Consider the following 24,930-nt stretch of genomic DNA (forward strand, 5'->3'; position numbering starts at 1 on the left):
CTTCACAGTCCAACTCTCACATCCATACATGACCAGTGGAAAAACCATGGCCTTGACTAGATGGACCTTTGTTGGCAAATTGATGTCTCTGCTTTTCAGTATACTAATCTAGGTTGGTCATAAGCCACCTAGTCTGTGGTATTTTGTTATGGCAGCCCCAGGAGACAATATCCAAAATAATCAAGTTCTAACACAGCATCTAATAACAGTATCCAAAGTAATTCTTACCAATTGAGAGCAGTCATCTTTTTTCTTCCAGAATTTATTTATCTTTAATTGCAGGATAAGCTCAGCCATTAAAAGGAACAGTCGCCTTTTTATATATCTCTATATAACCCCTGGGCTTCCCAAGTGGCTCAGTGGTAAAGAATCTACCTGCCAATGCAGGAGATGTGGGTTCAGTCCCTGGGTTGGGCAGATATCCTGGAGAAGGAAATGGCAACCCACTCCAGTATTCTTGCCTGGGAAATCTCATGGACAGAGGAGCCTGGCAGGCTACAGTCCATGGGGTCACAGAGTCAGACACGACTTTGCAACTAAACGACAGCTAAAATAACAAATATCATCCCTACTGCCTAGTTATACCTTTAATAGATGTTTCTTATAAAATATTTTATTTCCAATTTAATACTTTAGGGAGGAAATGTGAAATATTGATACGTTATAGGACTGTATTTTCATTGTATTGTACTTTTAGGAGTCACATTTCCTTTGAATCTTGGAAAAGTTGATGGAAAAAAGCACGAACTGGATGCTCCTGTCGTTTGTGTTGGTGGAATATCACCTTGTTGATTTGTTATTTAAAATATCTGGATAGATTGATTTCTTTTCTGAAGAGTGTATTGATTAATAACAGATCTCAGTTTAGTAGGGCAGCAGGGAGGGAGTAATCTTCAGTTTCGTAACACCAGCAAGGAAGACAGTGCCAAGTGAGAAGAGAGCAGTTTAGGAAGAGACCGTCTTCCTGGCTTGAATGTGCTCCCTCGAGAAATCAGACTAAAGGGACCAACCAACCAGTCTTGTCGATCGCCCTTAACTAGAAAAGTGAAGTGAGAGACCAACAGCCATTATACTCCATTTAATGTTCACCCAGCTCCTTTATAAGAGCTTCAAAAATGTGATGGTCAGGTCCAATTCCACTTTTAATAGCAGCATCATAGCCAGGACTTGAGGGCAAGACTAGGTTCAGTTTATTTGTTTCCTCTCCACTCAGAAGCATGAGAGACACTTGCTAACAGTTAGTACCCACTTGTCTGTGGAATTCAATCAAATATAAATAGGGAAATCCTTCCCATTGCAATGGTACTTCTTATTGATAAGTAGGTGTGTGTGTGTATGTGTGTAAATGCATAAATATGGGTATCCTAGGTATATTATTTCAGAGAAGGCAATGGCACCCCACTCCAGTACTCTTGCCTGGAAAATCCCATGGATGGAGGAGCCTGGTAGGCTGCAGTCCATGGGGTCGCTAAGAGTCAGACATGACTGAACGACTTCACTTTCACTTTTCACTTTCATGCTTTGGAGAAGGAAATGGCAACCCACTCCAGTGTTCTTGCCTGGAGAATCCCAGGGACGGGGAAGCCTGGTGGGTTGCCGTCTATGGGGTCGCACAGAGTCGGACACGACTGAAGTGACTTAGCAGTAGCAGCAGGTATATTATTTAAAACTCCCCATAAACAATGTACTTAGCATAGAGTTTCTTCTTAGTAAACTAAGCATTATATTATTATTTTGATCAGAAAGAAAGGAAAGAAGTAAACAGGACTTCAGAACCGAGTCATGTGATCAAATGGTTGCTCTGAGGCTCTTCCTACAGGCACTCATCAGTGACCCCCTGTCTTCCAGAGAGGCTGAATGACGGTGAGTTTCCAGCTAATTGCCTCCCGGTGTCTAGAGAATTAGGGCTGCATCACTGCCCTGGAATATAAATGAATGCTATTTCACCAAAGGACACCATAAACAGATGTTCTTCCTCCCCCTTGTTTAACTATAAAACACTTCTGCTGTTCTTCATGTTTTTAAAAAGGATTTGTAGTCATATTTCAAAGGAACTTTCATTACCTTTGGGGCAAGAGGATTAATATTTACTATGTGGTACTATTTGCCATGAACCTGGCATATGTTATCTCATTTAACTCTCCACGTAACCCGTCTAGCTTCCCAGGTGGCTCCGTGGTAAAGAATCTGCCTGCCAAGGTGGGAGACACTGAAGACGTGGGTTCGATCCCTGGGTTGGGAAGATCCCCTGGAGCAGGAAATGGCAACCCACTCCAGTACTCTTGCCTAGAAAATCCCATGGACAGAGGAGCCTGGCAGGCTATAGTCCATGGGGTTGCAAAGAGTTGGACATGACTGAGCACCCACCTATACTCCTTTGAGGCAGAAACTATAGTAGCCCTAGTGTAAAGATGAGACGTGGGAGGAATTTAAAACTAATTCAAGGCCACTGGAGGAGTAAGTACACTGTCAAATTTCAACCTGGGTCAGTAATCCTGCATAGTCCTTGCTCCTTCTACCTCATTCACTGCTTTCTAAATTCTCTAAGGCTGATTGTTAGAAGCTAAGCATAATCTATAAAAATTAAATTGCTTCTCTGTTTCACGTAACACATTGTGAAAAACTGGCTAGAGAAACTTTCATCAAATTTGGAGAGAATATATAGGATGGTCTGACTTTAAAAATAGACTATATGGCAATGGACCATATGGCAATCTGTGGAGGAAATGGAAGAACACCACAGGGATAACGTCGTAGGGCAAGTGGTGAAACAGGTTCTTTCCAGGATAAATAAAGGTGGCATCCAACAAAAAGGGCATCTGATGGTTTTCTAGAGGAGGGAGGCTTAATCAAGGGCAACTAAGAAGGATGCTGTGTTAATCTGCTTAGGCAAAAATAACAAAGGATCACACACGAGGTGGCTTAAACAACATAAATTCATTTTCTCACAGTTTTGGAGGTGAAAAGCCCAAGATCCAGGTGTTGGTGCATTGGGTTTCTTCTAAGATCTCTTTCCTCTGCTTGCAGATGGCCACCTTCTCACTGCGTCTGCCTGTGGTCTTCCCTTTGTGTGTGCACGTGGCCGTGTCCTAATCGCCTCATCTTATAAGGACACCAGTCATATTGGATCAGGGCTCACTTGTATGGCCCCATTTTACCTTAACTATGTCTTTAAAGACTCTATCTTCAAATATAATCACAGTCTGAGGTACCAGGCATTAAGACTTCAACAGATGAATTTTAGGGGAACACAATTCAGCCCATAACAGAAGTTCAAAGAACATCTGAGTGACAAAAAGGGAAGCAGTCAAGATTTCATCCAGAGCCTTTGAAAAGAAGGTTCAAAATATACCCATGCGAGGGCATGGAATGTTAAAAGGAGCCTGCTCTTTTCCAGAAAGGGAAACCAAAGCCTAGGACAACCATTTGGCCACCGAATGGGAAGGACATGCCACGTGTGTAAGATGTCATGGACAATGAACACAATGGTTTCAGTTACAAGTCCCAGATGAAATTATGCTAAGAAACCTAATTATCAGTTTGATGTCTGAAGTTTGTTACAGCTACTCAGACTGAAAGGGAGAGGTATTGTTAAGGATTATATTACTTGAGAGAAAGGTCCTATTGGAGCCTCAGCATGTCCACAATCTTCATCAATGAAACACGTGGGGTTCCGACACTATTAAAAATACACTTTCAGGAATTATAAGAGTGATTTTAATGTGGTGTGTTAAGAGGTAAGCAACTTAGAGCCCTGTGGATATCAAGGATTTCATTCAATTACTTTTTTACTCTGAGATCCCTAAGATTTTCTACAGTGTCTATTTCACCAAGAATAAATCACAAAGCCAACATCCCAAATTGCGGGTGCTCATTTCTAATTGATATGTTTCAGAAACTAACATAGAAGGATCCAAAGTAAGTGAGAGTAGAAGTTTTTCATATGTGCTCACCTTGTAATTAAAAATACAAGAGTTATTTAGATACACTTTCTTACACATTTGAAAAACACTTGAGGTTCTCTATCAGTCCTATCCAACAGAGATATAATGAACGTTGTGTATGTAACTTGAAATTTTCTAATAGCTACATTTAAAAAGTAAAGTGAAAGTGAAATTAATTGCAATAACATTTAATTCAACTCAATTTTTCCAAAATACTATCTTTTCAATGTATACTCAATATAAAAGCTATTTATGAGGTATTTAATGTTTTTTTGTGTGCTAAGCCTTTGAAATAATTTTTACTTACAGTACACTTCAATTGTCATTGGAAATACTTGATCTCCACTTAGGTTTCATAAAATTTACTGTTAGAAAAATAGATTCACATATCATTCTAAACCTAATTTTAAAATTCTTAATAATTTAATCAAGCATGTTTTAAATTTAAAAGAATAAAATTAAATCTTAAAAATTTAGTTCCTAGACACATTTCAAGTATATGTTAGCCTTATATCTCCGTGGCTACAGTATTTGACAGCCTAGCTTTGAATTTAATTGCATGAATATGATTAAAGAAATAACTATAATTAAGGAAAATCATTAATCTCAGCAGCATTTTTTTCTCATTTATATTATGCTTTAATGATGGTTAATGATTTTCCTGACCCAAACAACTCATAAGTAAGAAAGGAGGTAACACCGAGGCTCTGAATGACAGTCCTACCTGTGTCCCATCCTTAGCAGTGACCTTGAGCAAATCACCCCACTTCTCATACCCTCAGCTTACTCATCTGTGAAAAGACAGAGTTGGTCTAAATCTCTTCCAGCTGTGACTTTTTATAATCTAAAGTCACTGAGGAATTGGAGTTGGCTGGTATCAGAGTGAATCAGATTATGAGAAAAATATTTTGTTAACATTGTGAAAGCCTGTTTTCCTCTTGTTCATTACACTCACAACACACAGGATACTAGCAACATACTAAACTAAAATTTGTCAAGTTATCGATAGTTAAGCAACTGAAGAGCACATCACCAAGCAGCGTTAACATCCCCTGAGGCAGTAAGATATCAACCTGGTGAGTGGTGATTCCTTCCAGGGGAAACAAGCTGAGTTCTAGCCTCTTCCACGTCCCTTTCTGGAGGAGCCAACTGGAAGCCTGCTGTTTGGCTTGTTCTGAGTTAGGTGAGGCTTACCAAAGTGTCAAGATTAATTTGTTCCCGAGATAATGAATGACACTTTTCAATCTAATGCTTGCTTTAGCTGATAGCAGGTTTTATAGTAAGAGGTATCAATTAAGATACCTTAATTGGAGAAGACTCTTGAGAGTCCTTTCAACAGCAAGGAGATCAAACCAGTCAATCCTAAATGAAATCTACTCTGAATATTCATTGGAAGCACTGATGCTGAAGCTAAAGCTCCAATACTTTGGCCGCCTGATGCAAAGAGCTGACTCATTGGAAAAGATCCTGATGCTGGGAAAGATTGAAGGCAAGAGGAGAAGGGGTGACAGAGGATAAGATGACTGATGGCATCACTGACTCTCTGGACATGAATTTGAGCAAACTGCAGGAGATAGTGAAGGACAGGGAAACCTGGCATGCTGCATTCCATGGGGTCACAAAGAGTTGGTCTGGACTTAGCAGTTGAACAACAACAACAATCAATTAACTAAATATGCAGCAACTTATTCTTTATTAATCTTATGTTCTTGAGTATTATTTAATTTCTTGGCTTTAAAAAAATCCTATATTTTTCTGACTAAAATAGCAATATTGAGTGTTTTTAAAAATTTCTGAGAAAGGTATTCTTGTTCATAGTTGTATATGGTCTGCCTCATAGAACTTTCAATAACACTGACACTATCATAATTTTCAAGCAATTTTTTATTTGGCTGCACTGGGTCTTAATTGTGGCAGATGAGATCTTTGATCTTCGTTGCAGCATTTGGGACCTTTGGTTGAAGCATGTGAACTCTTAGTTGTGACATGTAGGATCTAGTTTCCTGACTAAGAATCAAATCTGGGCCCCCTGCATTGGGAACATGGAGTCTTAGCCGCTGGGCCACCGTAGAATTCTCTATCATAATTTTTAAACTTGCTCATTTAGTTAGGCAAAACAAGGACATCTTGTATTATTTCAATCTGTACTATGTAGGTGTATTGATGTGTGTATGTATATATGCACAGTATCTATAAAATATGTATATGCACATACATATATATGTATAAAATCACTAACTATCCTTTTTAAAATTTCAGGTGAAAATTTTCATAGTAGGCATGTCAGTCTGGGTTCCATCATGGAAACAGAACCAGTAGGAAGAATTTTCTTATTTACAGCTGGCCCTTCATATCCATGGTTTTCACAATTATGGATTCAACATATAATCACTGTTGTTCAGTTGCCAAGTTGTGTCCAAGTCTTTGTGACCCCATGGACTACAGCGTGTCAGGCTTCCCTGTCCTTCACTGTCTCCTGGAGCTGGCTCAAACTCATGGCTATCCAGCTGGTGATGCCATCCAACCATCTCATCCCCTATTGTCCCCTTCTCCTCCTGCCTTCATTTTTTCCAGGGTCAGGGTCTTTTTCCAATGAGTCAGCTCCTCACAATAGATGGCCAAAATATTGGAGCTTCAGCTTCAGCTTCAGCTTCAGCATCAGTTCAGGATTGATTTCCTTTACGATCGACTGGTTTGATCACCTTTCTGTCCAAAGTACTTTCAAGAGTCTTCTCCAACACCACAGTTTGAAAGCATTAATTCTTTGGTGCTCAGCCTTCTTTATGGTCCACTCTTACATCCATACATGATTATTGGAAAAACCATAGCCTTGACTATACAGACCTTTGTTGGCAAAGTGATCTCTGCTTTTTAATACATTTTATACTCTATGTTTTTTAAAGAACTTGAGCATTTGTAGATTTTAATATCTGTGAGGGCTACCAGAACAAACACCCCATGGATACTAAGGGACAACTGGTGTTTTCTTATCTATTTATTGCACAGAACTGGATTATACAGCTGTGGGAGCTGACCAGGCAAATCCCAGTTTCATAGACCAGCTCTCAGGAAGGGCAGGCAGGAACACAGAGCAGGAGTTGAAGTTGCTCTCTCCACAGATGAAATTTCTTCTTTGGGGGAACCTCAGTTCTGCTCTTAAAATCTTTCAACTGATTGAATCAGGCCCAACTATATTATTGAAGGTAAGTAATCTCCTTTACTTACAAGCAATTGATTATAGATGTTAGTCACATCTATTAATATTAAATATAGTCACACCTAGTGTTTAAATACCTGGATTAGATAATATCCTAGCCAAGTTGATGCAGGAAACTAACAATGGATTGGGTGAAATAACTTCACCCCCCGCCCCAAAACAAACTACATTCTTCATTGTAATTTTCAGTTTGATTTACAGTTATAACACTACTCTTCCAAATCTCAACTACCAGAAAGAGAAGATCTCAGTAGGTAAATGTAAAAATATTGTAGATGCAGAGCACCTGCACCTTGCAGTAATATTTTACTTGAAGCCTTCATTTCATCAAAATATGAGGAACATGTGCTTTGCCAAAAGCACCACGCTAGTAGGCTTTGTGGGGGATACCAAAATGAGAAAGCCACAAAGGAGATGTATGGTTTGTTATCAAAGAAGGGGAAAATGTGAAAGTATTCTGTTGAAACACAGTAAATTTAGTGGGTGTTCCAAAAGGGCAGTGGGTATATTTGACTGTGGCAGTGAGGCCAGGCTTCATGAAAGAGGAGACATTTCAAAAATTAGTATATTAGAGTTATTTGGCAGAGAAGGCAATGGCACCCCACTCCAGTACTCTTGCCTGGAAAATCCCATGGATAGAGGAGCCTGGTAGGCTGCAGTCCATGGCGTCACGAAGAGTTGGACACTGCTGAGTGACTTCACTTTCACTTTTCACTTTCATGCATTGTAGTAGGAAATGGCAACCCACTCCAGTATTCTTGCCTGGAGAATCCCAGGGACGGGGGAGCCTGGTGGTCTGCCATCTATGGGGTCACACAGAGTCGGACACGACTGAAGCGACTTAGCAGCAGCAGCAAAGATATATGGAGTTGGGCATTTCAGATGGAGGAAATATTAGTAAAAAACACAGAGCTAGAAACTTGTAAAAAACAGAAGCACATGGTACTGGAAGACAAATAGTGAGGAAAAAATAGAAAAGCTATCAGGACCAGATGTCAGAGTTTTAGATAATGCTAGGCTAAAAGAGGGGCTTCATTTCACAATCCACTGGGGAAGGCAGGGGTGCGGGCATTGGGGGAGGACTGGAGACTATGTTCACAGGGCTACAAAGTGCTGGGGACCACGGGGGTGGGCCCAGTGTCTGGGTCCTCAGGGTCCCATCTGGTACTGGAACTGGCTGGGAGCTTGGTTTTGTGGAAACCAGCCTGGATGCTAGCCCAGCGCTAGGGCGCCGAGCCTGGATCCTGGGGCTTCAAGAATCAATCTGTAACCTCAGTCCACAGAGCCAGTGTGGAGTCTAGGTCCATGACTGGTCAGGTGCTGGGATGGGCCCAGTGCCTGGGGCTGTGGGAGCCATCCTGGCAGCTCTAGAATTCCTGAGGTCTCCAAAGCATAACCAAAGTGCAAGAGTTCCATAGGCTATTGATGGACTCTTGTCACTTGGCCTTTGCCAGAAGAAAAGCTCTGTTGCTGCCCAGGGTCTTCTCAGGACAAGATCCCCCTTGGGAGGTTATAACTGTCTAGAACTGTGCTTTTTCCACCTGATGTACAGGCTCTGCTCTTGGAGATTCTAAATTGATGGGTGTGGTGGGGTCAGATGGACCACAAGCAGGAAAACTACTCCCCTAGCATCAGCCGAGTCCTAGAGTAGAAGACTGTTCCAAAGTAGAAGGCCAGAATAGACTTCTTGAGTCAGCCACCTAGAGGACCCTACCTTGAAACAGCTCTGGAAACTCAAATCAACATGGAATTTCAGGAGTGTGGCCTGAGGTCTGGGAGTATTTAGTCTGGGACTTTGGACACATACCTGTCTGGGGAAAAGGACAAAGTAGATTTGTGCTTGAACAACTTGGGTGTACTTGAGTTCATATTCTCAATTTGGGTATAGTTAAGATTTTAGGCATATCTTTTTATATTATTTGGTATATCCCCCACCCCTGGCTAGAAACCAGGTTTTTTTAAGCTACAGAGTGATTTTTCTCTAAGCATAATAGAAATTCATTGTTTATCATCTTGCAGGCTATAGACTAGATTCAAAACTACAGTGACAGAATTGACATAAAGGATTAAGAACCTTAGAACTCAGAGACATAGGTAAACTTTGATTAAGTAAATATGTCAGCAGCTTATAAGTGTCTTTTGGGGGGGAGGAACATAGATGAATGCAAAATGTATCTTGAATTGTAAATTAATGTGGTCTTTTTGAGCCCAGTAGAAACATATAATTGCTCTTGCTCAATAGTGTTTCTCAGTCTCATAACTGTTGATCTTTTGAACTGGATAACTCTCTGTAGTGGGGGCTTTCTTGTGTGTTGTAGGTTATTTAGCAATTCATGGTCTTTACCCATTAGATGCCAGCAGAACACTCATGCCTGAGTCATGAAAATAAAAAGATGCTTCCAGACATTGTCTAATGTCTTTTTGTGGGGCAAATTCACCCCCATTTGAGAAACTGTTGAGCTCCAGACTGCCTTTTCAGACTCCAGGTATCTGTTTGGGTTACTTAGAGGTGGCCACACTGAGGAAACCAAGGTAGCCCATCAGGTATATGTTGTGTTCTATTTCCAAATTTCATTTGATTAATAGGTGACTATTAAGACTTTTGGGCTTTCCAGGTGGCTTAGTGGTAAAGAATCTGCCTGCCAATAAAGGAGACACAGATTCAGTCCCTGGTCTGGGAAGATCCCCTGAAGAAGGAAATGGCAACCCACTCCAGTATTCTTGCCTGGGAAATCCCATGGACAGAAGAGCCTGGAGGGGTATAGACCATGAGGATTTCAAGAGTCACATACCCACTAAACTTAGCTATGACTAGCTTAGACTTAGCCACTAAACAACAGCAAAATCAAGACTTCCACTAGTCTGTGACATAGAGTATTGAGTAGGCTTTGGGCTATGCAAACACTCAGAAAATGTATACAACATTGAGTATAATTCCAAATACTGTCTTCCACCCCACCCTCAGTAGAAAATTGACAGCCTTATCAGCTTTTTACAGAGTTTCAAGACCCAAATGAGATCTAGAACTTGTGCTGTGGTGATTCAAATAAGCTAAAGTGTCTCAGAAAAGAATGAGAAAGGTAGGACTTATTAGAGATTGAATGCCAAATTCATGATAATATTTTGCTTGTAAAAAATAAGCTTCATACGTTTAAAAAATTATGTCAATGGTTAGTGGACATGCAGAAAGAATCACTGGTTAAATAATACCTCATGTATAAAGTCTTATTTTCATCTTTGTACAGAATAATACTCTCCATTTTAGAAGTGGGATATGATAAAATATAACCAACATTTGGTGTAAGACATTCTGCTAGGTGTTGAAAGGCATTATAAAGGTATCTCTATTGTCACATAGGCATTTTTCTGGAACTCTCTTGATGTTCCGATGATCCAGCGGATGTTGGCAATTTGATCTTTGGTTCCTCTGCCTTTTCTAAAACCAGCTTGAACATCTGGAAGTTCATGGTTCACATATTGCTGAAGCCTGACTTGGAGAATTTTGAGCATTACTTTACTAGTGTGTGAGATGAGTTCAATTGTGCAGTAGTTTGAGCATTGTTTGGCATTGCCTTTCTTTGGGATTGGAATGAAAGCTGACATTTTCCAGTCTTGTGGCCACTGCTGAGTTTTCCAAATTTGCTGACATATTGAGTGCAGCACTTTAACAGCATCATCTTTCAGGATTTGAAGTAGCTCAACTGGAATTCCATCACCTCCACTAGCTTTGTTCATAGTGATGCTTCCTAAGGCCCACTTGACTTCACATTCCAGGATGTCTGACTCTAGGTCAGTGATCACACCATCGTGATTATCTGGGTCGTGAAGATCTTTTTTGTGCAGTTCTGTGTATTCTTGCCACTTCTTTTTAATATCTTCTGCTTCTGTTAGGTCCATACCATTTCTGTCCTTTATTGTGCCCACCTTTGTATGAAATGTTCCCTTGGTATCTCTGATTTTCTTGAAGAGATCTCTAGTCTTCCCTATTCTATTGTTTTTCTTTATTTCTTTGCATTGATTGCTGAGGAAGGCTTTCTTATCTCTCCTTGCTATTCTTTGGAACTCTGCATTCAAATGGGTATATCTTTCCTTTTCTCCTTTGCTTTTCATTACTCTTCTTTCCACAGCTATTTGTAAGGCTTCCTCAGGCAGCCATTTTGCTTTTTTGCATTTCTTTTCCATGGGGATGGTCTTGATCCCTGTCTTCTGTACAATGTCACGAACCTCCTTCCATAGTTCATCAGGCACTCTGTCTATCAGATCTAGTCTCTTAAATATATTTCTCACTTCCACTGTATAATCATAAGAGATTTGATTAAGCTCATACCTGAATGGTCTAGTGGTTTTTTCTACTTTCTTCAATTGAAGTCTAAATTTGGCAATAAGGATTTCATGATCTGAGCCACAGTCAGCTCCCAGTCTTGTTTTTGTTGACTATATAGAGTTTCTCCATCTTTGGCTGCAAAGAATAGAATTAATCTGATTTCGGTGTTGACCATCTGGTGATGTTGATATGTAGAGTCTTCTCTTGTGTTGTTGGAAGAGGGTATTTGCTATGACCAGTGCGTTCTCTTGGCAAAACTCTATTAGCCTTTGCCCTGCTTCATTCTGTACTCCAAGGCCAAATTTACCTGTTACTCCAAGTATTTCTTGACTTCCTACTTTTGCATTCCAGTCCCCTGTAACGAAAAGGACATCTTTTTGGGTGTTAGTTCTAAAAGGTTTTGTAGGTCTTCATAGAACCGTTCAACTTCAGCTTTTTCTGCATAACTGGTTGGTGCATAGATTTGGATGACCATGATATTGAATGGTTTGCCTTGGAAACAAACAGAGATCATTCTGCCATTTTTGAGATTGCATCTAAGTACTGCATTTTGGACCCTTTTGTTGACTATGATGGCTACTCCATTTCTTCTAAGGGATTCCTGCCCACAGTAGTAGATATAATGGTCACCTGAGTTAAATTCACCCATTCCAGTCCATTTTAGTTCTCTGATTCCTAAAATGTCAATGTTCACTCTTGCCATCTCCTGTTTGACCACTTCCAATTTGCCTTGATTCATGGACCTGATATTCCAGGTTCCTATGCAGTATTGCTCTTTATAGCATCGGATCTTGCTTCTATCACCAGTCACACCCACAACTGAATATTGTTTTTGCTTTGGCTCCATCCCTTCATTCTTTCTGGAGTTATCTCCAGTAGCAAATTGGGCACTTACTCACCTGGGGAATTCATCTTTAAGTGTCCTATATTTTTGTCTTTTCATACTGTTCATGGGGTTCTCAAGGCAAGAATACTGGTTTGCCATTCCCTTCTCCAGTGGACCACATTCTGTCAGACCTCTCCACCATGACCCATCTGTCTTGGGTGGCCCCACATGACATGGCTCAGTTGCATTGAGTTAGACAAGCTGTGGTCCATGTGATCAGATTGGCTAGTATGCAGATCAGGAAGTAACAGTTAGAACTGGACATGGAACTACAGACTGGTTCCAAATAGGAAAAGGAGTATGTCAAGGCTGTATATTGTCACCCTGCTTATTTAACTCATATGCAGAGTACATCATGAGAAATGCTGGGCTGGAGGAAGCACAAGCTGGAATCAAGATTTCTGGGAGAAATATCAATAACCTCAGATATGCAGATGACTCCACCCTTATGGCAGAAAGTGAAGAAGAACTAAAGAGCCTCTTGATGAAAGTGAAAGAGGAGAGTGAGAAAGTTGGCCTAAAGCTCAACATTCAGAAAACAAAGATCATGACATCTGGTCCCATCACTTCATGGCAAATAGATGGGGAAACAGTGGAAACAGTGGCTGACTTTATTTTTCTGGGCTCCAAAATCACTGCGGATGGTGACTGCAGCCATGAAATTAAAAGATGCTTATTCCCTTGGAAGGAGAGTTATGACCAACCTAGACCGCATATTAAAAAGCAGAGACATTACTTTGTCAACAAAGGTCCATCTAGTCAAGGCTGTGGTTTTTCCAGGAGTCATGTATGGATGTGAGGTTTGGAGTATAAAGAAATCTGAGTGCAGAAGAATTGATGCTTTTGAGCTGTGGTTTGGAGAAGGCTCTTGAGAGTCCCTTGGACTGCAAGGAGATCCAACCAGTCCATCCTAAAGATCAGTCCTGGGTGTTCATTGGAAGGACTGATGTTGAAGCTGAAACTCCAATACTTTGGTCCCCTGATGTGAAGAGGTGACTCACTGGAAAAGACCCTGATGCTGGGAGGGATTGGGGGCAGGAGGAGAAGGGGACAACAGAGGATGAGATGGTTGAATGGCATCACCAACTCAATGGGCATGAGTTTGAGTAAACTCCGGGAGTTGGTGATGGACAGAGAGGCCTGGCATGCTGTGCTTCATGGGGTCACAAAGAGTTGGACAAGACTGAGCGACTGAATTGATTGTCACATAGCTTTTTTTTTAATCCTGAAACTGTAGTGACAGATTATTTGCCTGTTTGTTCTCCTGTTCTTCTCTGTATTGTAGGAAGCTACGTTTTTTAGCCTCTCTTGTCAACTGATTTCCAGGTAGATTTGACTAAAGGAAGGCATTGGAAACCTTTGAGTGGGAAAACAACTGTTCACCTGCATGGCAATTCTGGCTACAGCTGAGTCTCTTCTATTTCTACAGCTTCAGAGAGACAGCTATTTTCCCCATGACTCCAGATCCTATTGGATAACTTCCAACCATGCTTCTGGTCCTATGATTCTGGATTCTAGATTCTAACAATACTGCCTTTACCACCTTCTTTCATTGTCTCACAAGCTCCAAGTATGGGAAGGGCTTTCTGCTATTGTTAGTCTCTAGTTTGCCTCATTAAACCTATTTGTTTTATTAACTCTCTCATCACCTATGTAATAAAGTCCCTCTATTAAATTCCCTCTATTTGAAATACCTAAGTGGTTTGGTTTTCTTTAATGAATACTAACATACAACAGTATAGAATAAGTGTATAAATAATTTTAATATAAGGCAGGCTAAATGAGATGCAAGGAAAGACAAATTGTCTTGAGTTTTTAAAAGAAGGAGTGAGTATATCTACATATAGTGAGAAGATCCTTAGAAAAGCTTCCTGAAAGAGCTGGCCTCTGAAATAGTTTTGAAAGGATGGAGAAAAAATTGACAGTAGAACTTGGGGGTGAGTAATCGGAGAGGAGAAGCACAATTTCATGCCAAGAGAACAAAATAAGGAGAGGGATACAAACAGAAAACCAGAATTATTTTGTGGGGAGACAGGAATAATGTAGGTTTGCTGGAATAAAAGAAATATGTAATGGAACTGTACCAAGGAGGGTTTAAATACCAGGGGAATGAGAATGTGCTTTCTAAGTTCAGTATACTCTGGATTTTAATAAAAGATGAAATATTTTAAATTATGTCAACATATTTTTGTCAACATTTGTTTGCTCATTATTTCAATGACTATTTACTGAGTGTCTAGGTTCTGGAGCACCCAGTGAAATAAAAACAGATAAAAATCCCTTACTGAGATTGTATTCTACTAGATATATTTAATATTTGTGAATAATTTTGATCATCTATAGTTTTAATTTAAATGTAGATTAGGAAAGGCATGAGGAGATATTGGATGGATGCTAACTGGATGCCAGCTGAACAGGCAAGAAAGGCAGGACAGTACAGCACACTTACGTAGATGTATCCCTCTTTTGGAATCCCACTCTGAAATAATTACTAGCCTCAACTGGACCACTTTGTTTTAAATTACAGATGTTGCCTCCTGTAATAATCAAAGCCTCTCATGAAAGAAAGGTTCTGACAGGAGTCAGATCAAAGACAAGACTGAAATAAAATGAAAAGTTGTTCAATCTAAATAAATGCAGCTTTCCTTAATCAAAAATGTTGGTTGCAATTTTTGTCAAGATAGGAAACTGCTCTTTTTTTTCCATAGGGTGATAAATAATAGTACCAACTTCAGCCAAAGTTGAACAATAGGCAAGCTTTTCTCCCTAACACTCCAACTTCCAAATATTATATGACTTTACCTGCAGCTAGGTATTTTGGTTTCCCTACCGTCTCACCTCTGCTCAAGGTCCCTAGGGTCCCTAATTTATCTCAGAGAAAAATCAAGCCTTTCTAAAATGTCTTGGGGTGGAATTTTATGCATCTAGACTAAGCCAGGAGCATACCTCATTGAGATTTCTACAAAAGCCTTCTCACAGATTTTTCCATATCTAATTAACTTCATTTCCTTCTTGTATTTTTCCCAACTGTACTATCTTTAAATATATTTATAATTGCATCATACCCACCACCCCTTTAAATTCCTTTCATAGTTTCCCACAGCCCCTCTTGTTCTTCCAGAATCATCCTGCACCCTCTCCATCTCTTTCTCTTTCAACCCTTTTTTCTGACTAACTCAAACTTCAGCCTTCATTTAAGAGTTCTTTCCTTCCTTGGGGATATCTACCTTCCCCAACCCTTTGCTGGTTTATATCTCCTGGCCTTTCCATTATCACATATACTGCATCAAGTGTTAATCATTATTGTATGTCATCTCGCATTAAACCCTGTGCTCCATGATAGCTGTGATTGCATTTGTTTGATTCAAATCTATATTTGAATGTCAAGTAGAGCTATAGGGCATGGTAAATTCCAAATAAAGATATATTTAATTAATAACTACTACTTATTAATGAAAAAATGGGATTTTGTTTTAGGAATAGGGTTTGTGGGTCTCTTCCCCATATCTTGTATATTTCACACAGTAGGTGGTCTCCTACCAGGTTATAAAACAAGTTCAGGGAATAAAGATGGAACCTGAAACCACAGCTGAGAATTCTGTCTTAAGCATCTTTCTGAGCTGAGTTAGGATTCTGTATTTTCAGAGAAAATTGTTTAAATAATGTACAGTATTTTGAAAAATGAATATGTTTCACATTCTAAGTAGAAAAATTTCCTTTAAGTTAGACATTATTGGAGTCTTCTGTAAGTTTTTTTTTTCTTGAATGGCTGCATACAGGGCAAATGGAAGACATTCCTTGATTCTGTTTGGTTAGCCAGCCAGTCGTCTCAGCAGGGGTTGGTTAGCAAGAAATTTCTGCTGCGTTCTCATAATCTAACTAGTGCAGCGATGCTGAAAGGCTTTCAGTGTCTGAGAATTTTTCTCACCTCCCCTAAAGCATCTGAGTTTCCATCACAAACAGCATAACAACAGTGACTATTGCCTTTATATCTCAGCATTCTTATGTCCTGCTTTCTCTAAGGAAGGCTAAATTTTGTTTCACCTTGCAAAAAGCAGGTCAGATGTGTTAATAAATCAAGAGTAAAGTAAGATGATAATAAGATTCCTTCTTTGAATCAAGTAACATCCAGATACTGAAATCAGAACAAAATAATCCAGGATAGGAGTTATGCCTATAACACGTACATTGGATTTAAAACATAATATTGTTAATATCATTCTTTGGGGATGGGACTGGCCAATCAGTCATGATGCTCAAAGTTGTTTAAGAATCCCTTTCCTTCACATATCCTAAGGTGTAATCCTGTCACAGAGGGACTTTATACTCTGCGAGGCACACATAAGTAAAGACACTATTCTGAGTTGTGAAATTTTACACAGAGGAAATTTACAGGTTGAATGCGGTCAGACATAGAGTTTGGGGTTAAAACCCCAGGAATCTCTTTGGTTTTGGTGCCAGACAGCACTCTCTCCTTTCCTCTAAGGAAATCAGCCTTGGGAAAATCCAACAAGAAGGCCAGTGTGGCATCTCACTGTGGCTTTTAGAAGGATCCTCTTAAGTGGCATTTACAAAAGTGGCATTCATTTAAAGGTTACATCCTCAAGTGAACAGGTCTGCTAAAGAGGCCTTCAGTGATTTCACAGTGAAGGGAAGCTTTGGACTTTGCTCAGAGGTAATGGAATTTGAGCTGATTAGAACACTCTCAGCTGATCAAAATCAAACTGTGTTATTTGTGATTTTTGATGGTTTTCACAGAAGGAAGTTCACACTAAAATTACTTTAGAGGTTGAATTTCATAGCCATTATTGTTTTAATTATGGGTCGGCTGTCCACTGTCTCTCCATTAAGTCTTTTTGGAATTCACATCAAAGAGATGTAAAAATGGCACGTTGGAAATATTTTGACTGAGAAGTGGATAGTTTTAACTTGTTAGACCTAGTAAGTTTATTCTTTTATTCCCTCTTATTTTCTAAATGACTCAAATGTTCAACCAAAGGTATTGAGATATCCTTAAATTCAGACCACAAATTGATTTTTTTACTCTTTGTTCCTGCTTCAAATACATTTTATTTATTTATTTTTAGATTTTCGTTTCATCAGATACATTTTAATACCAGGGCTTATTTTTTTCTCCCCGTAGCTTTACATCTTTAAGTTACTTTGTTATAATTTTAGTGCTAAGAAAACTTACTCCAGAGACATAGTGAAATCAACCCTAAGGATGAGATTTGATCTCATTGTAGAAATATTAACATCATAGTGAAAGCAAAAAAAAAAAAAAGCTAAAACTGTATTACTTTTTCACTTTTCTATATGATTTAAGATACATGTTTTACAGAATGAGGTAACATATAACATAGGGTTTGGTAAATTTAAAAATAAAACTACCGTGATAAAAATGTAACTGTGTGATAAGTCGCTTCAGTCTTGTCTGACTCTTTGTGACCCTGTGGACTGTAGCCCGCCAGGCTCCTCTGTCCATGGGATTTTCCAGGCAAGAATACTGGAGTGGCTTGCCGTGTTGTCCTCCAGGGGATCTTCCCAACCCAGGGATCAAACCCAGATCTCCCGCATTTCAGGTGGATTCTTTACCATCTGAGCCACCAGGGAGCATCACTATTTCTTTTATAATATTAGTTTATTATGATATTAGTTTAACCATTAATTTTAATGTTGCATATTTAATATTAAAATTTAGGTGAGTCTGTCTTTTGGCATATATATATATGTATATATATATATATACTCACATGTATAATTTGCTCAGATTTGAGACCAGACTTTACAATAAAGGGGGAGCAAAAAGATATTTAGCCAAACCTAAAACTTTGTTTTAAAACTTCTTTGTACAAGTTCATAAAACTTCTCAAACCTAAAGAAGCACTTTATGGATTTATTGAGCATCAGCACAAACCAAATAGTAATGAGCTCATTTTCATAGAATGAAGCTTATTATGACTCCAGCTGTTGAGAACTTGCACAGCTGGATACTGGCTGCAACATAGAACTGTCATCTGTTAGTGAAAAAAAATTCTAGTTTAAGCTTAAAACAAAAGCCCCTTTCTATGACTTTGAGGAAACCATTTTCCACTGAAATACATGGTGTGACTTAGTATAAAGCTAAAACATGTCCAACTCTTCTTTTAATACATTTGTACCCATTTATTTTAAGAAAATTAAAGTCAGAAACAGCTTGACAACGCAGCTTATTTTGGTTAGAATATAGAGTTCTCCAGAAGGAAACCATATTTCATAGCCAAACCCTAGACATGGCAGATTTGGAGTAAATCACCTTGCACAAGACACTGAAGAGAGGGGGCTTGGGGCTACTATTTCAAGGATATTTGATGCTATGGAAACTTAAAGCAGGGAAAAGAAGGCATTCTGCTGCTGCTGCTGCTAAGTCACTTCAGTTGTGTCCGACTCTGTGCGACCCCACAGATGGCAGCCCACCAGGCTCCCCCACCCCTGGAACTCTCCAGGCAAGAACACTGGAGTGGGTTGTCATTTCCTTCTCCAGTGCATGAAAGTGAAAAGTCAAAGTGAAGTCGCTCAGTCGTGTCCAACTCTTAGCAACCCCATGGACTGCAGCCTACCAGGCTCCTCTGTCCATGGGATTTTCCAGGCAAGAGTACTGGAGTTAGGTGCCATTGCCTTCTCCGGAAGGCATAATGGGCACCTATTAAAGAAAGATTCATTCAATAGTATGAGACCTATTCTTACAATTGGAGTTCCCTGGTGGCTCAGATGATAAAGAATCTGCCTGTAATGTGGGAGACCCAACTTAAATCCCTGGTTCAGGAAGATCTCCTGGAGAAGGGAAAGGCTACTCACTCCAGTATTCTTGCCTGAAGAATTCCATGAACAGAGGGAGCCTGGTAGGCTATCGTCCACGGGGTTGCAAAGAGTTGGACATGACTGAGTGACTAACTCTGTCTTTACAAATTAGGTAAATCTGACAACCAGCCACAGCTCTTATTCATTCACTCATTCAGTCTCTCATTTATCCTGCATTTATTGAGCATCCACTGGTGTACGTAACATCTCGCATCTTGCTTTCACACTGCTTTCTGTGTTTTTATTCACTGTCAATGATAAGTGCTCACTCTGGAGGTCATCCTCAATTCCTGTTTTCTCCTACATTCTGAATCAATTAATAACACAACACCCAATCCTGTCAATCAGGTTTTCCTGCGACCTCTACCATGACCCCTTGGTCCACGCCACCAACCATCATGTTCCATGTGGAATACTACAACAGCCCTCCCTGGTCTCTCTACTCACCTTGCTGTAGCTAATTATGTAGTAGCAGCAGTGTTGCTTCCAAAAGCTTAATAGGAATATTTCAATTCATTGCCCCAAACTCTCCAATGGCTTCTTCAAACACAGGCATACGATTCAAAATTCTTACGGAGGCCTCTAAGGTCCTACTTTGGCCCTGGTTGTTTTGTCTCCCTGACCTCATCTCTAGCTACTCTCCCTTTCATTCTCAAGGTCCAGTCACACTGAACGTCTTGGCACTCCTCCAATAGATCAAGCCCCGAAAAACGTGTACATGCTCTTTCTTCTGCCTGGAATGTTCTTTCTCCCTATACCCTACCTCATATGGCCTTTCTGTGGTCTTCTAGCTAAACTTTTGAATTAGCTGAGGTCCTTTTGTGATTTTTTTTTTCCTTTTTCTTTATTGCCCTTTCACCGTCCAATCTGTCCTCTGCCTATTGTCACCAGAGTGACCTGTCAAAAGCTGGATTCTGACCGGGCCCCTTCCCTGCTTTACAATCTTTCGAGGTCTATCATGACTGTAAGAGGACTTAGACTCTTACATCCTTAACAACCTGATCCTGATTCTTTTTACTGACGGCTCTTCCTTCACTTCTCAACTTCTACTTATAATCCAGCCACACCACCCCATTTATCCTTCCCCTTACCTGCCACATGATCTTGCCTCTCTTCCTTGATTCATGCTGTGTATCCTGGCTGCTACGCCCTTCCTCCTCTCCTATGAAAGTTCTGCACAAGAAATTCTTAGCAAAAAGATGAGGAGAATAGCATTCTACTCTATTGAAGGTGGAAGAAGAAAGACTTAAATCAGATGTTGGGAGGGGAAGACATTGGATAGGTAAGAGGAAGGAAGGAAGGCTGAGACAGAGTGACACGTGACAAGGCAGAGCACATGCAGGGTAGTTCCTGAAGGCATCCTTCCTTGAAATCTCTGAGGCAATCGAAGAATGAAAAATAGAGAGATGTGACAGTAAGAATAGGAAGCGGTGTGGATGAAGTCCAATTAGAGAAACCAGACAGAGGCGTGGGAGAAGGGCTTGAAATGCTTCAAGTTCTACAGAATAGTATAAGTATTAAGTAAAATGGTGTACGTAAAATCCCTAGAAATATATCAGGTTCATAAAGTGCCTCAATTTGCAGGAATTGTTATGAGCAATAAAGATTTGTAGTAAGTTTGTGATCAGAGCAACCATGAAAGCAGAGTTTTCCAACTAGAACAGCTGGGAAATGTCTGTCCCAACCCCAAAGGCAAGGCATGTTTATGGATTGTTGACAATGCTTCTGAAAATATATTTTTTCAAATATGTCTGGTTCTAGTTTTAGTTAAACTAAAACACTTTTAGGGATTGTCTTACAAATTTTCTTCTTTCTGGGATAGTTTTAGGTTTGCAAGCATACCATATAAGTGATGATATTTAACATCATTTGTAATTTGCTTGAAATAGATTCATGACCCAATGAATGAGCTTAACTATGTCATATGCCCTTTCACTACCAACCAAAACAGATTATTAGTCCAACCTTAAATCTTCTGACAGAGGAATGAAGATGGACATTTAACCCCCAACTACCACATTGTAAATGTCTTTAAGATTTAAATGTAAGAAGTGGCAATATTCCTTGAGCAACAAAATCCTAAGTATAAAGAGCTCAAGTCATGGCAAATGGTATGTCTTAATGGATTGAAGGACATTTTCTGTGAACCTAGTAGTATACAGGTAGTATAATACAAGTGCTGGCAATGTGTCTGGAATGCTGACATCTCCTTAGAGTCTCACTACAGCCTTCAGACTTCTGAGACTGTAAATCCCCAGTATGTGACTTTCATTTTTTTAAAGAAGTTGACTTTACAGTTCTTTTGAGTACTGTGATTTCTGAATTACAAAGAGTGACCTCCCAAGTAAAATCAGAATCTTTTAAAATGTTTAGTGGGGTGGGTGCATGGTTCCTGAGAACTGCAAAAGTAAAACTTACCCTGCTTAGGAGAGTTACTGGGACTTTGTTTTTATTGTTGTTATTTAGTTGCTAAGTCAAGTCCAGCTCTTTAGCAACCCTACAGACAGTAGCCCACCAGGGTCCTCTTTCCATGGAATTTTCCAGGCAAGAACACTAAAGTGGTTTGCCATTTCCTCCTCCAGGGGATCTTCCTGACCCAGAATCGAATGCAGGCAGCTTCTTTATCACTTGCACCACCCAGGAAGGAATTCAATTATGATTTTCTCAACTAAAAAGTCAAAGATGATAGATGCACAGTGATAGCTCAAGTCCTCACATAGAAGTTTTTTTAGGGACAATTGAAGCCTAAAAAATAAGAGAGGTTGATATTATTTGGAGCTCTCTCTTATTAAAAAATTTTGGAGGATATGAGTTCAGTTCAGTCGCTCAGTTGTGTCCGACTCTTTGCGATCCCATGAACCACAGCACACCAGGTCTCCCTGTCCATCACCAACTCCCAGAGTCTACCCAAACCCGTGTCCATTGAGTCAGTGATGCCATCCAACCATCTCACCCTCTGTCGTCCCCTTCTCCTCCTGCCTTCAATCTTTCCCAGCATCAGGGTCTTTTCAAATGAGTCAGCTCTTCACATCAGGGGGCCAAAGCATTGGAGTTTCAGCTTCATCAGTCCTTCCAATGAACACCCAGGACTGATCTCCTTTAGGATGGGCTGGTTGGATCTCCTTGCAGTCCAAGGGACTCTCAAGAGTCTTCTCCAACACCACAGTTCAAAAGCATCAATTCTTTGGCGCTCAGCTTTCTTCACAGTCCAACTCTCACATCCATACATGACCACTGGAAAAACCATAGCCTTGACTAGACGGACCTTTGTTGGCAACGTAATGTCTTTGCTTTTTAATTTGTGGTCTAGGTTGGTCATAACTTTCCTTCCAAGGAGTAAGTGTCTTTTAATTTCATGGCTGCAGTCACCATCTGCAGTGTTTTTGGAGCCCAGAAAAATAAAGTCAGCCACTGTTTCCCCATCTATTTGCCATGAAGTGATGGGACCAGATGCCAGGGTCTAAGTTTTCTGAATGTTGAGCTTTAAGCCAACTTTTTCATTCTCCTCTTTCACATTCATCAAGAGGCTCTTTAGTTCCTCTTCACTTTCTGCCATAAGGGTGGTGTCATCTGCATATCTGAGGTTATTGATATTTCTCCCAGCAATCTTGATTCCAGCTTGTGCTTCCTCCACCTCAGCGTTTCTCATGATGTACTCTGCATATAAGTTAAATAAGCAGGGTGACAATATACAGCCTTGATGTACTCCTTTTCCTATTTGGAACCAGTCTGTTGTTCCATGCCCAGTTCTAACTGTTGCTTCCTGACCTGCATACAGTTTTCTCAGGAGGTGTATAGGTTCTCATTTAGTCCCTCCTAATCTGTCTTCTGGAAAATCCCATGGGCGGAGAAGCCTGGTAGGCTGCAGTCCATGCGATCGCTAGGAGTTGGACACGACGGAGCGACTTCACTTTCACTTTTCACTTTCATGCATTGGAGAAGGAAATGGCAACCCACTCCAGTGTTCTTGCCTGGAGAATCCCAGGGACGGGGGAGCCTGGTGGGCTGCCATCTGTGGGGTCACACAGAGTTGGACACGACTGAAGCGACTTAGTAGCAGCAGCAGCAATCTGTCTTCTATGTGTTAGACTACTGGTCATTCATAGAGCATCCTTCTCTTATTGACTCAGCATTTATAGAAACTCTGCAGCAGGACTGGCTGCATAATTTCAGGACCCAGCATAGTACAAAATTGTATGTTCCCTTGTTCATAGGATAGACATTTCAAAAGGGCAACAGTAGAGAATTAATCCAAGCATGGAATCCTTCTCATCATGGCACCCTGTGCAAAGGTGTAGGTTGTGTGCCCTGAAAACTGACTCTGATCTACAGTCAAACAGCAGTAAGAAAGGACCCAGCCTCACCATCATACACACTTTTTGCCAAAGTATATTCAGTAGTTTAATTAAGCTACAGAGTAGTACTTAACCAATACCACTTCCTGAATTCCTTAAACCTCATTCCAGTTTCTTCCAGCCAATAAACACTGCTTTTCCCCCCTAATTATAAACACTAATTAAACCACATTTAGGGGAGCAAAAGCGTGCTCTTTATTACTTCTGTGTAAGGGAGGACTGCCATAAAGATTTTATATTTGCTGAAAAATATTCCTGGAGAAGGAAATGGCAACCCACTCCAGTATTCTTGCCTGGAAAATCCCATGGATGGAAGAGCCTGGTAGGCTACAGTCCATGGGGTCGCAAAGAGTTGGACAAGACTGAATAACTTCACTTTCACTTTGAGAAATATTCTAGATATTAGTGATACAGTAGTGAACAAAGTAATGGCTTTGCTTTTATTCTAATGAGGAATTTTCATACTTCAGCAAAGACCTCTGTAATTATTATTTTTTTTGAAGAATCTGTAACTGAAAGAGCTTTTTCTTGAAATAACTGTTTTTTATTTTCAATGAGCTTATTTTATTTGGGCAAAAATAAAAGTAATTTTTTAAAGAAAAAAGTATGATGAGTTAAGTTAATATGACTTAGTAAATATCCTTTAATTAGTTTATATCATTTAGTGAGTTTAATTCAAGAAAAGAAGGAAACTATTGACCAGAAAATACATGAGGACCAGGGAACTCCATTAACATTTCAATTTAAACGTGTCAATAACTATTTAAAAATTATCAGCCTTTGATAGTTTTCTTCCTATGCTTTGTATCCAAGTGTTGGGTACTTTTTCTGAAGTTTTCATTATGTCTCTCTTTGATAGTGACCATATACAAAGAAGCAAGAATCAAACAACAAAGAGATAAAGGTATAATTCTTCCTTTTTTCTTCTTTCTTCTCTTTTCTCTCTTCACTAGTTCTTCCTTTTCATAGAACATTACTTCACTGTTTCTTTTGCTGCTCAATTTGGGAATATGTCCACCCATAATTTTTCATTTAGGATTTTCCGTAGGTACATATGGATTCTTGAGAATCACTCTGGCTTTGTAAGTATTTTATAATACAGAAAGGCTCTTCCAGAGTCAAGTGGGATTTCTTTTCCTATCATATATCCTCTGCATATGGCAAATATCCCTTGCAGGACATTTGGTCCTGTACAAAAGATCCATCAGACATTTGGTCCATAAGACATTTGGCTTATGCTGAAAGGTCCTTAATATTTGCAGAACCATTTAGTTCTATCCAAAATACCCATAAAACATTTGGTCCTCACCAAAAGGTCTTTGATATTTGGTCTTGAATAAAGTGCCCACAAAACATCTGGTCCA

This window comes from Bos javanicus, chromosome 2, assembly GCF_032452875.1.
Source record: "Bos javanicus breed banteng chromosome 2, ARS-OSU_banteng_1.0, whole genome shotgun sequence".
NCBI classification, from domain to species: domain Eukaryota; kingdom Metazoa; phylum Chordata; class Mammalia; order Artiodactyla; family Bovidae; genus Bos; species Bos javanicus.